Consider the following 15,421-nt stretch of genomic DNA (forward strand, 5'->3'; position numbering starts at 1 on the left):
TTCTACCTCCCCTCCCCACATCCTCACAACTCAGTTGTATCGTTATTTATAGTTCCTGTAGTTGGTTAGCTTTATAAGTAAGTGTCTTACTATCGTATTTCTTGCTCATTAGCAACAGCATCTCTTGATCCGCTGTTCACGAAGATGAAGATGTTAGCGTCCTTTCCCTAGTTTTCTTCCCCTGGCCGATTTCTGTCATCTCTCTTTTTACTTTTAGATTGGTAAGGGTGATAACATTTTTATTTCATAACCGCCATTACATCTTCTATGCTTTATCTGTAGATCCTAAAGACTGAAAAATCAGCAGATAGAGTTTCTGTTATTGTACATGTATAAAGGACAAATTGTGCATTGACGGTCCACCCTCAGACATGCTTGTGTGGTTTGCCTAGTGATTTTTTAAAAAATTTCAGATGACATTCTGAAAAAGGGAGAGTTTTCATAAAAGATTTAGAGTTTGGGGTGTTGTTTTAAAAGTCGGAAGATCTGGCGCATGTGGTCTGATCGCCCATCTGGTAACACTCTGCTGCAGGCTGCCCGCCTCAGCATGGGCCTGCCGACTCCAGTTTGCCACAGTTTCTGCCACTCACCCGGTGCATGCGTGTGCTCGAATACTTAGCCTGCTTTCTTCGTTTACTTATTTGCCTGACCCTGAAGGTATTTAAATGTGTGACCCTGATGCCTGATCTCTCATCCTCTTTGGAGCCAATATTATGAATCCTTTTGTGTTTTTTTATAGCTTTTTATTTTTCCAAGAATAGGTCATTGCCTTCCTTTTTTTTTTTTTCACCATTTGCTGTTATCAAATCCTCATTTTTTTCCCTCCCAAACTCTCTAGCCAGTTGGCATTTTATATATTCTCCCTTCCTCCCAGAGTTCTCTGTTCTCCTCATCTTGGACCTGCTTGCCCTCCAGGCCTGCTATGCCACTGTCATCTGGGATTTTCCTATACTGTTGAACTAGGTTGGTTATACTGCTTCCTGGATCTCATATCTTTTCTTTGGGTCCACTGAGTTTCTTCAGAAAAGGAAGTTCCATTTTTTCGCTTGGGAGAGGAGATATCTGGCTGCCCCTTGAGCTACCTATGGAGGACTCAACTCTTCTGACTTCAGATTTCGTATGATCCCCCATGTTCAGCCTCACATCTGATTCCTGCTGTCCATTGCCCTGGCATCTCTGAGTCATGAGCCTCTTGGCCATTCTGCCAAGGTGATGGACCCCCACAGGCTTCCTGTGCCTGTACTATCAGTTTCAAATCTTCCACAGTCTGTCTCTTTTCTACAAAGTTGTCCCAGTCTCGTTCCTAGTAGCCCTAACCTGTTCCCTTTGTTGTTTGAAATTGTCTTTTTTTTTGTTTTAATTCTGTTCTTCTCGTCTTGGTGATGTTGTGCCCAGATGGAGAGGATATAAATGACTGCAGTTAATCTGTTGTCCATCTTTAATAGGTTCTTCTCATGAATCGATCTCAACCCTCCTTGAACCTGTTTCACTTCAAGAGCTACCAGGCTAAACTCTCCTCCATCCAAAGTAGGGGCTTTTAATCCTTAACTTACCTCCTTGAGGATTTAGGAGAAGTTCCCTGTTTATAGTATTACGTGTCTATCCAATCTATACTTTTTTAAAAAATGATCAAATTTAGATCTTTACATGGGTATTAACACGGTCAAGGCAATGTCAGCTGCCATAATCTTCTCCCAATCTTCAGGGGTTTAACATGATAGAAGTTATTTCTTGCTCTCATAACAATCAGATGCAGATGCAGGTGTTCTGGTGTGCCTGGCATGCCTCCACAAGGTAATTCAGGGACCCATGCACCTTCCGTCCTGTGATTCTGTTAGACTCTAGAGGATACATCTCAATGGGGCTAATATCACACTCAAGGGGGCAAAAATTAGTTCTAGGGGGCCAAAAAATTTTTACATTTTTATGCGTAAATCACAGATATACATGGTGCATAAACAGATATATAGTATATCTATGGTATTAAAATTTCATGGAGGAAGGTGACTAGAAATAAGCGTCTAAAAGGCTCATTACAGAGCAATAATGATGAAAAGAGACTGAGAAACACTACTGCAGGGCCTACGAGCACCCTGTGTTCAGGTGGAAGGGAAAAAAGGTGGTGAAAGCTCAACCTTACTTCTTAACCATCTTGGCCCCAAAATGGCACATGTAGCGTGGTCCTCATTTCATTGGTGAGAACTAGTCACAGGGTCGCACCTTGCTGCAGGAGGAGCTGGGAAATGTAGTTCCTGGCTGGGAGGCTGCTTCTCAGCGACAACTCTCAACTAAATAAGGAGGAGTGTGGATTTTGGAGGATGGTTGGCTTCCAAACACAGGGGTCAGCAAGCTTTGTCTTAAGGGGCCAAGTAGTAAAGATTTTAGGCTTGTAGGCCATATGGTCTCTGTTCTAACACCTCACCTCTGTTCATTGTGGCTGAAGGCAGCCATAGACAATATTTAAAGGAATGGGTGTGGCTGTGTTCCAGTGAAGCTCTGTTTACAGAAATAGGTGGCTGGCTGGCCTGCAGGCCGTGGTTGATCAGCACCTGTGTATCTCTACACCTGATGACCATTCTGGAGCTTTGCCATTGTCTGCATTTCCTCTGCGGAGAAGGCCCTAACCCACATTTTCTCTACTCCCTGTCCTAAATAGGACCTGGAGCTTCCCCTCAACTGAATGAGGAGGATGAGTTGCTGGTTTTTCTGTGAGAAGAATGGGATGGGATATGACCCACAACCAAATGAAGTGTAGAGGTCCCCAGTCTGGAGGAAGGGAATACATCTTGCCTGTCAAAGTGTGATATTACGCCACCCCCCATCTAATCCCCACAGCCACCTGACACGGTAGGAGGCAGCATACCTGGCACACTGTAGTAAGTGCTCAGAAAATGGTGACAATTCTTGTGTTCAGTGCTCACGAATCACTTAAAAGTACCTGCATTTGCTGAAATAAGTCCTTGGAGAATATGGGCCTCTGCTTCTCATAATATTAGGGAATATACTATCATTTTCAATGGATTATTGTTCCGTGGTTAAAGCTAATATTTACAAAGAGCTTTTAATAACATGACAAAATGCTCGTGTTGGAAACAAGACGCAAAATTATATATACAATATGATCTCAATCATAGTGTCTTAAAGTTTAGCAAAGAAAATAGAAATATTCTTACAAAGTGATGGGATCATGAGTGGTTTTTCTTTCTATTTTATATATGTTTGCTAAAATTTTTATGGTGAACATGTTTTATAGGTGGAAAAGAATAAATGTTATTTTAAAAACCATAAAGCAAGGGAGCTAGCACTGAGGGAGAGTGTTAATGAGGGTGTCTACCTACTTGAGCACACACAAATATGGACTTGAGAAGGCCATCAGAAATTCTCTTGGAACGAAGTCTCTCGGAGGCAGCCCTCCCTCCCTCCTTCCCCTAAATTAGCAAGGTTTCTTTACGTTTTGACCATGGAAAAGTTCTGGCCCGCTTCTGCACTGAGAAATTTTTCTCATTCCTAAGTGATGAGAACCTCATCTAGATTCTCTTTCCACTGAGGTGGGACCAGTTTTTCCGGATGACTCATTGAGATTATCAATGGGCTGAGGGGGAGGGGCACGCTTGGGGTTAACTGCATGTCAGTCATTGGTCATCTCGGCCACTTCCTTGGGCCTGTGGACTTATTTGGCTTTGGGAGAGAAATGAAATACCTTTCGAACTTAAGTGTTGTCTGTGTTGACCAGTAGCCAACCGCCTCGACTCCAGGTGCCTTCACCCCTGCAGAGAACAGCCCGTTCTCCAGTAGTAAGCAAATTCCAGATCGTGCTGAAATGCCCCTTATTTTCTGGGCCCCTCTTGGTTCCTCATTTGCATCTTCTCGGTATGATGTGGTTTGGTTTGGTGGTCCTCCCTCCTTGTCACACTCACCTGAGTCCCTTTTCTTCAGCCCATGGCTGTTTCTCCTGGTAATTTCATTCTTGAGTCCTGGTCTGTCTACACACTGGTCTCAACCTGTGCTGTCCACACTTGTGAGCCCCGTAGCATTCTTCAGCCCTCTGCCCCTTCACTGTGACAGGGTGGCATCTCTCCCTTCACCCAGGGTCCTGCCCTGACTCTTCAGGGACATCAGCTTCTTGCAAACAGCTCTGAATGGCACCTGTCTGCTTGCTGATAGCCTCCATGGCCTCCCTGCTTCCGACCTCCTTTGTCTCTGATCCAGGAGGTCCCTCTTTCTCCAAATTAGGCTGGAGTCAACATGTCACAGCTTCTCTGCCTCCACCCTGGCTCCTGTGTTCTGAGAGGTGACCCTGGCACCCTTCTCTTTCATCTCCACACACATACCCTGGACCCAGAGTGATGCATGTGCCATGTGTAAGGATCACACTCTGCCAGGTACAAGACATTAGTTAGTCCTCAGTATATGCTTCTCTGGGCACACAGACTTCTTATCACGACTTGCAAGGCCCTGCACCAGGGTTTCTCAACCTCAGCACTATTGACATTGGGGGTCAGATAATTCTGTGTTGAGAGGGGCTGTGCTGTGCATTCTAAAATGTTTAGCAGCATCCCTGGCCTCTGCCCACCAGATACCAATGGCGCTTCCCCACTTGTGACAACCAAATATGTGTCTAGACGTTGTCAGACGTCCTCTGGAGGGCACGATTACTCCAGGTTGAGAACCATTACCCTCCATGAAAGAAACACCCTTGTCACCACTTCTCTGCCTCTGTTGCACCCACCATACACCTGCCATGTGCATGCTCATCCTTGCCTCAGGGCCACTAGTTTGCTGTCCCTGTTGCTTTGAATGTTCTCTTCTCATGTCTTCCCATGTTGGGCATCTATGTCTCAGCCCAGTTGATGCCTCCTTACCAAGCCATTTCCTAAGTGCCCATGTGAACAACCCAATCACTCCATCATATTTGTATTTCTCTGTTTATTTGTTTTAAAATCATCCTTAGAATCCCTCTGACCTCACTTCTTCCTACTTTCCCCCTCATTTTCCCTGTTCCAGCCACACCATCCTTCTCCTAGTTCCTCAGTCACATCAGGCATGGGCCCACCTCAGGACCTTTGCTCTTGCTGTTCCCTCTGCCTGGAATGCCCTTTCCCCACATATATCCATGATCGCTCACCTCCTTCAGGTCTTTTTTCAAATGTCACCTTCTCAGAGAGGCCTTTTTTGACTACTTCCCAGTTCATGCTCTGTTTTTCCCCATGGCATCTATAACCATCCCATGTACTATGTATTTTAATTGTTTATTTTCTGTTTCCCCCTATTAAAATGAAAGCTCCACAGGGGTAGGGATTTTGTTTTCTTTGTTCACCATTGTGTCCCCATCACTCAGAACAATGCCTAGCACATAACAGGTGCTCAACCAGCACTTTTTGGATGCATGAACTTTATTTCACGAGATTTGTTAGGGTCTCTGCCCTGACGTCACTGCAGACATTTGAAAGCCTTGAGTGAGCTTGGCTCCTCGTTGTGTGCCACAGATGCGTGTTGGTCAAGAGTCTGCAGTCAGGGTAGAATCATACTATAAAGCGTTTCCTTGTGTAAATAGCACAAAGTGATGGATTTGCTGATATTTCTTCTTTGACTGGCATTTAGGCAGAGTTCTGACTTTAGCTGTGACTTATATTTACCAGGCCTTGGTTGAGATTTTTATTTCCTAACATGTCCGTGCACTTGTCTAAAAGTAGTTATTAGTTTGTTCTTAATTATAAGCCATGAGAGGTTGGGATCACCACTGTGATGGCTCCCTATAAAGGGCTGTGTTTAATAAGCACTAAATAAAAGCTTTATGGCCACACCTCTGCCTGTCCCCTCCCACCCGGGATCCCTTATTTCTCTTTTCTCCCTACTCTTGTCTTCTTCCTTGATGTTTCCTCTTACTAGGCTCTCTTCATTGTCTCAAAATCCCCATCCTTGCCTCCGTGACTCCTAAAGACCATGTCTTCCAGAAAACTGAGTGGAAGTGAGTCAGTGGCACCTCCCCTCTTGGAGCCCAGGAAGCCCTGAGTATGACCAGGCCAGTTCCCAAGGCCACACAGCCCGGATGTCCGAACATTTTGAAATCCAAGGTCTTCCAAGGAAGCCCCACCACATGTGCCTTCAGGCATCTGGCCAGCCCCGCTGGCCTCCACTGGAGATCCTCCCTCACACGGTCACGGTGCCAGAAGTCCCACCCCTGGTGCTCGGCGGGGGCGCTGGGGGCTTCGGTGGAATTCCCTATTTCAGGACCGACAGCCAGGAGAGGGAACAGCCTGAGTCCCTCTGAGTCCTGGCAAGGCCAGCTACCGGGAAGGTCCAGCTTTGGAGGTGGCAGGTGATGAGGGGTGGGTGGGAGAGTGAGAAGGTTTCAAAGACGACCCTCTCTCCAGCTTATGTAATGGCTCCGAGGAGAGAGAGAGCAGTGGGACTCAGCAAGAGAGCTCCTGGCTGCTTATCATGTGAAGAAAACCGATGTGAACGACACTCTCCTCCTCTGCTTCCTGCCCTGCTTTTTTGTTCTTTGTGTCATGAATAATGTGAATACAGGAGCCTCATACTTGGAGTTATTTTTACAAGGTCTCCTTGCTGCTTCAGATGACTCAGAGCGGGGCCCTTCTCTTGAAGACGTTCCTTGGGAAGCGCTGGGAGATACTGCACTCTAAGCGAGCTGGGGGTCAGGAGTGGGTGTCCTGGCCCCTGACCCATCTGGTCTTCTTTTTCTCTTGGAGCCGTGTCCACTGGAGGGAGGAAGTGGGAGCTGGAAGGAAGGCCTTACTGGGGGCAGACGCTTCCCTGGTTTGCCTCTGCTTAGCCAGCCCTGCCTTTTCCACCACCCTTTTCCACTCCAGCAGAATCGACCAGGCCTGCCTGCCAGTCTGGAGAGGAGCAGAGGGCACTGCCCCCACGGCTGACTCTGCAGGCTACTGGTAGACAAGAGGGGCTGCAGGCCCCAGAAGGCTGGTGGCTCTAGGCTAAAGGCATGAAAAGAAGAGGAGAATTGGAGGAACCTGTTTTCATGTCTCCCACCACCCCCGCTGCCTGTATGTTCTTGGGGAGAAGGGGCTGTATCTTACACTCTCTTTCTTCCAAACACCACGCCTGGCTCTCACACCCTGTAAATGTATGTTGAACAAATGAATTAATGAAAGGGAAGCACCTTTCCATGGGTATAGCCGAAATGCTTGGACGTGAGTACTGCACAGACCCACGTGCCTATGGAGGATGGTGGCCTCTGCATCTGCTCCAGAAGACGTGCGCGCTCGGACTTCAGCATATGGACCGGAAGTTCTCATCGCGCTCAGCACAGACATCGTCTGACTTGACCCCTCATAAGCACTCTGAGAGGCAGGGTTGTTGTTTCCATTTTACAGAGGATCGGGGAGGTCAGGCGGCCTGCCAGTGTTGTGCAGTTAGTGAGGCACAGCTGGATGATTCCGCCCTAAATCTCCATGGCTATTTCTCTGACCCTTTGTTGCCCTGAAACCTCAGAAACCCCAGAAGCAGAGGCTCCCCTGCTTTTGGAAAAGACTCCACCCCCTCCTTCATGCACAGCTGCTGTGCCGTCCTTCCGGGAGAGCCGTCCTTTCCCCTCCGTTCTGTCTGTAGGGGACTATCCCTCGGGGTCTCGTCCTTCTGCTGCCCAACAACCCTGGGAAGAATTAGGATGGGAAGGCCCTTCTCAGACTCCTCTTCTCTGATGGTTTGGGGAATACTCCCTTTTTCCTCCTGCACATCTGCCCTAGCCCCCAATCCCCTTTCCTGCCGTCTTCTACCAGATCACGCAGTCCCCAACTTAAAACCCTGGTGGATGGAAAAGATTTCAAGCTGATCATTTGGAACTCAATGCGTTTTCCCATGCAAGTAGCTTGAACATGATGCTTAGTCTACCCACAATATATCTGAGAATATTAATGCATTGGCCAACTAGAGAGCTAGTATTAATAGTAATAATTTAATTAATAATAAGCCGTCACCATCTCTTGCCTGGAAGACAGCAGCAGCCTCGTACCTGGTCTGGCCTTTTCTGCGCTTGTCCTCTTGCAGTTTGTTCTCTATGTGAAAAGTTAGTCAAGCCCCATCTCTCCGCTGCTCAGAGCCCTCCAATGGGTTCCTGTCCCTGTGACCTGGCCCCTGCCAGCCTTGCTGACCTCACCTGCCAGCCCCCTCCCGCTCCACTGAGCTCCTTTTGCCAAAGGCTTCAGCAACTGCTGTTCCCTCTGCCTGGAACTCTCTTCCTGCCTTGAATTATGTGGTTCAGTCGCAGCTCACTGGGGTCTCTGCCAGAGGTCACCTCTTCAAGTGACCTTCCTTGGACGTTTCAGATAGGTGACCTCAGATACTGCTCCCCCATCACTCCTCTGTTCCCTTCTGTTCCTTTACCCTAGCTTAAGAACTGAGTTTTAAAGTTTATTTCATTATAATTCATTTTAATTTAAATAGCCACGTGTGGGTAGTGGCTACCGAGTCGGACAGCACGGCTCTAAAGGGATCAGTGCTGCTCACACGATCTGGGGATAGCAGATCCTGAGTCAGCAAGCCTGGGGTAAGGACTGACAGCCTGCATTTCTAGTCAATTCCCTGGGGATACTGAGGATGCCGCTTTGAGTAAGATGATCTAAGTCTCTAACATAAAGAGCATTTTCCACTGTAAAGACAAAAATGACATTTCCGCCACCTGGAAGAGCTTGTTAAAGGACACAGTGGCGCAGTGTAGGGTGGTGGGAAAAATATGGTGTGTGGACTCAGACAGATACTGGTTTGAATCCACTGTTATTCAGCTGTGTGCCCCGGGCAACTTACTTAAGCTCTCTGAGCCTCAGTCTCATCTATAAAACGAAACAGTGATCCTTCCTACCTTGCAGTGTGATTCTGAGATGCTATGTTTGAAAGCACCGAGCCCAGGGCTAGACGCGTTCTTGGCTCTCAGGAAAGAGCCGCTGTTGTGATTGAGTCAGCTAGAGTAAAGGCGTCGTTTACACAAATCAGCCCTGACATTTAGGCGGAGCTGGGGACCCCAGTGTCAGAGGCACCCAGATGTTCTTTCAAAAAGCAGGTCCCTGGGCCCAGCCCAGAGCTACTGAGTCATATTAAATAATATAAAGGTCGGTGGCTTTCAGTGCATTCACAGTGTTGTGCAGCCATCACCTCTGTCTCGTTCCAAGGCATTTTCATCACCCCAAAAGGAAACCCTGGACCCATTAAGCAGCCACTGCCCGTTCTGCCCTGCCCCCAGCCCACGGCAGCCACTGATCAGCTTTCTGTCTCCATGGACTTACCTGTTCTGGGTGTTTCAGTTGAAAGGGATCGTACAGTATGTGACCTTTGTGTCTGACTCTGATGTTTTCGAGGGTCCTGCGTGTTATAGAGCGTGTGTCAGTGCTTCATTCCTTTCTGTGGCTGAATAATATTCCATTGAACGGATAGATCCCATTTGTTTATCTGCTCATCACTTGATGGACGTGTGGGTCGTTTCCACCTTTGTGATTATTATCAATGGAGTTGCTGTGAACATTCGTGAACAAGTTTGTGTCCGAATACCTGTTTTTGGTTCTCGTGGTTATATACCCAGGAGTAGAATTACTGGGTCATATGGTAACTCTAAGGTTTTGAGGAACCGCCACACTGTTTTCCAAAGCAGCGGCCCCATTTTGCATTCCTACCGGCAACGCGTAGAGTTCCAGTTTCTCCACATCCTCACCAACGCTTGTTATTTCTTTTTCATTATGACGGCCAACCTAGTGCGTGCGAAGGGAAGCTTCATCCTTAAAAGTTCCCCATGTGGTCCCGTGGATGCTAAAGCTGGAGAACCGCTGCATTAAGGAGTGCTCACCCTGCACTGGGTTAGGTGACGGTCTGCTTCTTGCAGGGTCGTGGGACTCGGTTGAATGGTGCTTTTGTTGAGCTGGTGACGGGGTCTCTTTTATAAGGACACTAATCCCATTCATGATGGCTCCACCATCATGACCTAAGGACCTCCCAAAGCTGCCACCTCCTAATACCATCAACTTTGGGGGTTAGGATTTCAACTTTGAATTTTGGGGGGACACAAGCATTCAGGCCGTAGCACTCACTCTCTCCCCTTTAGTAAGGGTAACTGATTGGGCACAGTCGGCTTGCTCTCCACTTGCCCTAGAAAGGCCAGATCAGCGCGGATGACCCACCCCCATGAGTGAGCTCCCCCGCCCAGTGCCCCATGGGCGAGTTTCTGCAAAGCACCTCTCCCTGCGGCTTGGGGCTGGCCTGGAGGGCCTGTCACAGCATGAACTGGCTTTGAACTCTCCTGTTTTAATAAAACTTAGTATGAAGTTTTGTATTCTACTGCATGGTATAGCTGGGCCTAATTTTAAAAAATTAGGGTATTTCACCCCAAATATCTAAGTGTATTTCAGGAACACATCAGGTTAATCCTGAGGCTCTGAGGATAAGGTGGTGAACCAGGGTTCATGGACAGAGGAGTGTCGGGGAGGGGGCTGTATGGCGAGCCCTTAGTGAAAGGAATAGTATTCTTTGCTAACAATGAGGACTTTGTTTTCCTCTTCCGGAATTTCCTCAAATTTAATCTCGAGGGTGGAAAGCACCATTTAAAGGATACATTGTATACACAAGCAAAGCGGGCAAGGTCCTGCTATAACTCCCTGGGCCACGTCGAGATTGCTCTGGGACCTAAGCCCAGCACCCACGGCCTCCCTCCGTTTAAGTCAGCGCTTCTCAGCCTTGGCCGCATCTGACAACCACCTGGCAGGCTTTAAATACTTATTTAGTAGGTTTGTGGTGGAACCCAGACTTCTGTTTTTTTTAGCGCTGCCCAGGTGGTTTTGATGTGCAGTCAGGACTGAGAACTGCTGCTAGCGCACGGGACATAATGATGAAAAAAGCAGACATTGCCCGTGCCCAGGGAGGGCTTATAGTCCAGGGAGACCAACTGGTTAATCACATAATTAATTAATTGCAACTGTCATAAGTACTGCTGCACACATAAATTTCTGGGGGGTCAGAGAAGTCTCACTGAAGCTAACCTGAAAGTCAACTAGACATTAATGAGTGGGCAGCTAGGAGGAAGGCATCCTAGTCAGCAGGACCAGATTGTGCAAAGGCCCTGGGATAGGAAAGACCTTGGAGTGTGTGAAGACCTGAAAGACAAGCTGGCTGGAGCTGGGAGCAAGGGAGTGGGAGGCCTGAGGAGGCTGGAGAGTGGATGGTGGCCTGCCATCCATTGTCAGCCCACAATGTGTCCATCTGATATGCTCTCAATGTTTGAGCTGCTCTGATATTCATGTGGATGGCCCAGCTTCTGTGTTCTGGAATAACCAGGTGCATGAAGGCCTGATTAAGTGCTCCACCTATAACTTAGAGTGGTCTGGGCAGGAACCTCCTCCTCCAGTGTGTGAAAATTATTCTTTTCTCAGCCTCTGCGGGGGTGGGAATGAGGCACCAGAAGAAGAGGAGAGACTTTTGAGAAGGAGTGGAAGTCTTCCCCACATCTAAGAAGCTTCCAAAACTCCCCTAGCTGTTGGGGGACGTGTCTCCCTTGAAAATTAGATCTTCTTCCATGGCAGCCTCATCTCTACGTAGGAGAACTCGCTTGGCAGAGTGGCTGGTCCCCGAGTGACTGGAGTCTGAGCTCTCTCAGTGCATTGATTACTCTCCGCACTGTTTCTTAAATGTTCTGAGATAAGTCTACAGATTTAATTCTTCCTCCTCCTCCTTTTCCTTCTTCTTAAAATCTGTGCCAATTTCTCATTTATTGTGGGTGGCATGGAGGGAATTCTTCATGCTCCATTTGGTCCTGCTTCCCCTTTCAGAAGCTCCATAGTTTATGTCCTGTGTCCCTTCCCCTCCCCTGGCTGAACTCTCTCCCACTCTGGGTGGCATATGAGCTGTTCTTTTCATTTCAACTGCCTTATGACTGAGAAGAACCCTTCCTCTTTGGTTTGAGCCTTTCAATACCCATTTAAAGTGTTTGTTTCTGTATATTAATTTTTTCCTTCCCCAGGACTCTCATATCTTCATCCCCCCTTACTCTAACCAGTGTGTGGTATGTAAGGTGGCATTTGTCACCACCAGTGCGCAGAAGGGAAACCGAGACCCAGGCAGCAGTGTGGGGCAGTGGGAAGATTCTGGCCTTGCCTGGTAGCTTGCTGGCCGTGGGTCCTTGGAACGTCACCCAGCCTTCCAAGGCTGTGTCCTCGTGGTCACGTGGGAAAGAGACAAGTAAGATTTCCATCGCCGTAAGGTGGTGTGGGGATGGAGTAAAGAGGAAGGGCTTCCGGGCTTCACGTTCCGGCTCTAGCGCTCAGTTTTGTGGTCTTGGCCAAGTCGGCAGGTCTCAGTTTGCTCATTTGTAAAATTGTCCAGAAAGCCCCAGCACCGTGCCTGGCCTGTCCTAGGCCTCAGGATGTGCTCGCTGCTCCAGCTCCTCTCTCGTCTGCAGCTCGTCTGCTTGTTTAAAGGAACCCCAGTCATAAGTGGTGGAGCTAGAACTGGGTCCCCAGTCTGCTGTCTGCAGGGCCAGAGCCCCTGGTGCAGCTGTCCATGAGTACCGGGATGGCATCTGGATTCCTTGGGGAGGCTGACCCTGGGCCTGAGGAGGTGTGAGCCAGGGAGGGTCCGCCCTGCTGCCGAGTGGGACTTCAGCTGGGAAGTCTCAGCACAGTGGCTGGGGACCCTTGAGGACACACACCAAGAAATGCTGAGTCATCAGGACCCCTGGTCACTGATGGCTGACCCCTGCACCCTTGCAGAGATGCCCTGAGCCCCCAGTACTGGCTGGGACATCGCTTCATGGGGTGTGGCTGTCCCCACCTCACTGATGTGCGGTGATAGCAATGCTGCCACTTATCCAGGGCCTGGTAGGAGCCAGGAAATGTGCTCAGTGTAGGACTGAGATCCCTGCCAGGAGGCACCGCTAACCCTGTTTTACAGAAGAACAAGGCCAAATGGCCAGGGAGGGGCAGGGCTGGATTTGAGCCCTGGTCTGCTTGGCCCCAAAGTTCTGTGCCTGAAATTGTATGACATTCCATAAAGTTACATCCGGCATGAGACGTCTCCAGCAATAATTTTAGTAATAGAATGCTTGTCCGCATCCCCAAACCCACACTCACTGAAAGTCTTGTGTCAGCGTTGACCAACTAATTTTTACCACTGGCCAAATAGGATTTAGCCAAGTTCCCACTGTTGAAAAGAAAAGAGATGAGTCCCCAAACTTGTGATAAAATGGAAGGGGAGGGCGAGGGGGCCCCTATTTCAGATGCCTCGTGCCAGCTTAGGTTGAGGGAGAATTGAGCAGATATGCACCTTATTTTCCTGGCTTGCCCTAAGTAACTTTTTGGGCACTTTTTGAAAAACCCGCACATCCGTCATGCTTGCCCTGAATACCACAGTGATTGAAGCATGGTGTGGGGTCGTGGACTGACTTGATCCTCTTTAAGAGCCTCTTTTCATAGCGAGAACGTGCCGTGCTCCTCGTCACAGGACCTCTGCACAGACTATTCATTGTGCCAGAAACACCTTATCTTTCTATCCTTTCCTTCCTTCCGTATTTTGCTTCGCTAATTTATCCTTAGCGCTCGGGTGAAAGACTAATTCCTTAGGAAAGCACCGCTGACCCTTTGCTATGCTGTATCCACCCCCTGTCGCATGCCGTTGGGGCAGTAGTGGTAACTTCTTTAGAGCATGTCACTATTATGGTTGTTTCTGATTTGTTATTGTTGGTTTCCCTGCTGGACTGTAAGCTCCGTGAAGGCAGGAACCACACTGGTCTCAACTGTTGTGTGCCCAGTGCCTTGCACTTGCCTGGTCCATACTATAGGTACTCAGTCAATGTTGAATGGACAAATGGGTGGTTGGACAGATGGATTGAGCTAGTTCACTTCATTTTCTTTCTTTTCCATTAACTCCAGCCAATATACTCTTCTTAGCAGGGAAGGAGAATGGTAATGACCTGTTTATCTCTCTTGGGCCTCTTTGAAGAAGACCTCATCTGGAGAACCCTAGAATCTAGCCCAGCACCTGACGTGTAGTAGATGATCAAAGTTGAGTACGTGGTTGTCTCAGCTTAACGCTTGCCCAGGAGACCGCTAGTCCCAAGGACTCGTGCTGCTGTGGGGAGCCTGGAGAGTTAGTTTCCCATGTTGAGAGTGAGGATGGCACATTTATTCATGGAAACTGAGGGAAGTACATTCCTGCCTCCCACCCCAGGCCGTGGTTTAGCTTCTCTGTAAGGTCTGCTGTTAGGTTGCCAGTTACTATATTGACTTATTTGTACATAAATACTTATTCCCATAACCTTCTCTTCGCCAGCATTCAGAGATAATGATGCACAATCTTTGTAACATCACAGACATCGCTTCAAAAGCATTCTGTTGCTATAGGAATGTTTATGATGTGCTTATCACTAGAATTTCATGAGCAACAAACTCCCAAATTGTAGATGATTTAGCATTGGAAGCAGGGAGTGAGAGTGTATTTGTGTTTGCATTAAAAAAAAAAGACTTTGAAAGGGAAGTTTTGCTTCTGCAGAGTTCTCTTCTAAAGTTTAAAATAAGAACTACTTAAAAGCTGAGAATTTAGAGTCTCTTAAACATTCAAATGGGTGAAAATCACTTGTAATCTCTCCCTCAAGTATTAAGGCAGTAGGCATTTAAAGGCTTTTTTTGGAGCTGGCTGTCACAGACAAAGGATTTCTCAATTTAAAAAGAAAAATCATTTTTGTAGCATTAAATAGTAGGAATGAACACCAGCAGCCCTCTTGACATTTTAGAAATGATTTATTTTCTGAAATATCCCAGTCCATTTTCATAGATGACGCTTTGTTCTTCCCATCCAGAGTGTGGCCTCGGCCGGGGTTGCCATAGTTGGGGTTGGAAGTTTGGGTTGCGGAAGGGCAGGGCTCCAGGCACAATGTCACAACTCTTTTCTTTTTTTAAGTATGTTTTTTGGTGAGGAAGATTTGCCCTGAGTTATTATCTGTTGCCAATCTTCCTCTTTTTTTTTTTTCTCCCCAAAGCCCCAGTGCACTGTTGTATATCCTAGTTGTAAGTCGTTATAGTTCTATGTGGGATGCTGCCTCACTGTGGCTTGATGAGCAGTGCATAGGTCCGCGCCCAGGATCCGAACCGGTGAACCCCAGGCCACCAAAGTAGAGTGCGTGAACTTAACCACTTGGCCACAGGGCCAGCCCCAGGCTCAGTTTTTGACCAGGTTCCGTGAGCCTCATCCTCTGTTACCTGAACCAGCAAGTTGGTGCCACCACCTCTGTCCAGACACCCCAAAGCCACACTTTCCCAAAGTCCCTGCCATGGCACTTTCCTTCCTGGAGAGACACTCTCTGAACTGTAGTCCAGAGGGTGAATTTGACATCATTTTTATTTCTAGCTACCCTCTCTGAACCAAGGCATCAGGCAACATCTTAGGAAAGTTGCACTCTTTACAAACTTCT

At 47.9% G+C, this 15,421-nt stretch overlaps 1 protein-coding gene across 11 annotated transcripts in view; it reads left to right on the top strand.

The window, feature by feature from the left end:
• Window positions 1-15,421, top strand: part of TRERF1 (transcriptional regulating factor 1) — a 194,536-nt gene that overhangs the window by 113,540 nt on the left and 65,575 nt on the right. The gene's annotated exons all lie outside the window — the stretch shown is intronic.

This window comes from Equus quagga, chromosome 15, assembly GCF_021613505.1.
Source record: "Equus quagga isolate Etosha38 chromosome 15, UCLA_HA_Equagga_1.0, whole genome shotgun sequence".
In the NCBI taxonomy this organism is placed as follows: domain Eukaryota; kingdom Metazoa; phylum Chordata; class Mammalia; order Perissodactyla; family Equidae; genus Equus; species Equus quagga.